The sequence below is a fragment of the Frankliniella occidentalis genome, unplaced genomic scaffold (assembly GCF_000697945.3).
Source record: "Frankliniella occidentalis isolate FOCC.00 unplaced genomic scaffold, Focc_3.1 Scaffold3, whole genome shotgun sequence".
Taxonomy (NCBI): Eukaryota; Metazoa; Arthropoda; class Insecta; order Thysanoptera; family Thripidae; genus Frankliniella; species Frankliniella occidentalis.
The window spans coordinates 1873260-1875222 of record NW_026267133.1 but is presented as its reverse complement, the minus strand read 5'-3'; the positions used below and the strand labels follow the sequence as shown (position 1 = coordinate 1875222).

Genomic DNA, 1963 nt, shown 5'->3' with positions numbered 1-1963 from the left:
AAAGATTTGGGTTGTGTTCTGTGTCTCCTATACTTAGTAAAGTTTTGAAGGGCCAAAAAAATAGTGTGAAGAGGGACGTAAAGACAGTTTGCGAGTGATAATTCTCAATAAGACATGGTTTGAAAATAATGTTTCTGAATTCATTTAGTTCTGTCTCTTCATAGTGAGGTTAGAGTTTGAATTACCGCGCCGCGCGCGTTCCTCAGCCGAGACGGTCCGAGCCGAGTAGTGGCTTCGAGCCGAGCGACGAGCCGAGCGACGAGCCGAGCGACGAGCCGAGCGACGAGCCGAGTCTGCCGGAGGGAGGGGGCCTGCGTAGCTATGGGCTTTGCGGCACGGTCGGACGGGTGGACGGGACCGGTCCGCATCTCGCGCCCCTACACACTACTGATGACGTCATGCCTTGTGCCTCTCAGCCTCAGCGCTCCGCACGAGAGTACAAGCAATGACACATCGTTAAGTAAAGTATTATTAATTTCAGTTGTGAATGATGTATCATCTGCTAAAAATGAGCCTCCCAAAGCAAAACGGGAGTGGAGCGGGCCTTTTGGTAGAGACAGTATCCGGGATTGTCGATAAAGTAAAATTCTTACTGTTACATTTGATTTATTTCACATAGTTTCATGGTTTGGTGTGCCGTTGCCCTTGGGGAAGACTGTATTGGAATGTTAATTAAGAGGCGAATGTGGATAAAGGGGTAAGGGGTGATGGTGGTATGTTATAATTCCTAATACGATTTTGATGATCGGTCCTCTAGCCTAGCAAGGTCAGGGAGAGTTAGTGTACAGTACAGCCCCGTGTGGCTATACAAGATCTGCCCTGCCCGGTTGGGCATTCCCCCGACCTTTAACCGCGGCCGCCTCCTCACGGGACGTGCTTGCTCCCATAGCGCCTGATAGGTAGGCAACATACAGCATGGGTACATGTGTGTACTGCGGGGCGGCCTAACCTGAATCTCGCAGGCGTCATGCTCCCTGTTTGCCTAATTGATCTGAGAACGTACTCTCTGGGAAATCCCTTGGACAGACACCCTGCCTTTTTGTTTTTACACTTCACGCCGTAGTCATTTTTCTTTCTTTCGGTGTAAAGGAAAGGGGTTTGGTGACGCTGATCCTATCGGCCGTAGGTGCATGGCGTGAACGGGTAGGCCAGCCTCGTTGAAATATAGAGTGGCGAGCACCAGAGCGTGTGTGACGTTTAATCGCACGTTTTTCCTACGATTTCCCCGACTAACTGGTGGGTGCGTTTCCATGAACCGCCTCCTTCGAAGCATGCAATCCTTAGCGGTTCAAGTGGCTGTAAATGTGAGAGCTGAGAGCCATGAGGATTTTTATGATTTCACTCATTCATTCCTTTTGAAATGATGACTTTAATCTATTTGTTATCTATTAAGCTGTTAAACTGTCGTCGCTCCTGGTTTAATACTTCATTCACATGCAACTTCTTTCATAATGTTTGTACGGTATGTTGTGTTTTATATTTTTCGGTGGAGGAGACATCTTTTTGTCAACACAGAGCCAATTTCTCTTTATTGTCGCCCTTCCGTTTAGAATAGCTTTACGCTTGCCGCTCTGTTGCTGGGCTTCGCAACATGCACGGAGCGCAAAATTGTCGCAGTTTCGGGAGTTTCATTCCCAGCGCCCAGAAACCAAGACCCACATACCGACGGACCTGCAACTTGCGATTTTGAGAAAAACATTACATGTCTGTAAAATCTACTATCAAAACATGATATTGTCGCGTGTGTTCGGGAAAACGTAGAAATCTGTGGTGTGCGCTGAGCATTCCTGTAAAAAAATTATTTATTCGGTGATTAGATCATTAATTAATGCGAATTAATCTATCAGAAAGAGGTATGCAGAGGTAACGGCGTTTAGTAATGAATTCTCATCAAAATGTTCTCTCTTTGGTACTTCTGAACACTGCGGCGACCAATAGAATCAGAGCAATTAATTAATTTTTA

The 1963-nt window shown here is 46.5% G+C and overlaps 2 protein-coding genes across 2 annotated transcripts in view; one reads left to right on the top strand and one right to left on the bottom strand.

The window, feature by feature from the left end:
• Window positions 1-1963, top strand: part of LOC113209235 (uncharacterized) — a 100541-nt gene that overhangs the window by 35366 nt on the left and 63212 nt on the right. The gene's annotated exons all lie outside the window — the stretch shown is intronic.
• Window positions 1-1963, bottom strand: part of LOC113209224 (uncharacterized) — a 40776-nt gene that overhangs the window by 13795 nt on the left and 25018 nt on the right. The gene's annotated exons all lie outside the window — the stretch shown is intronic.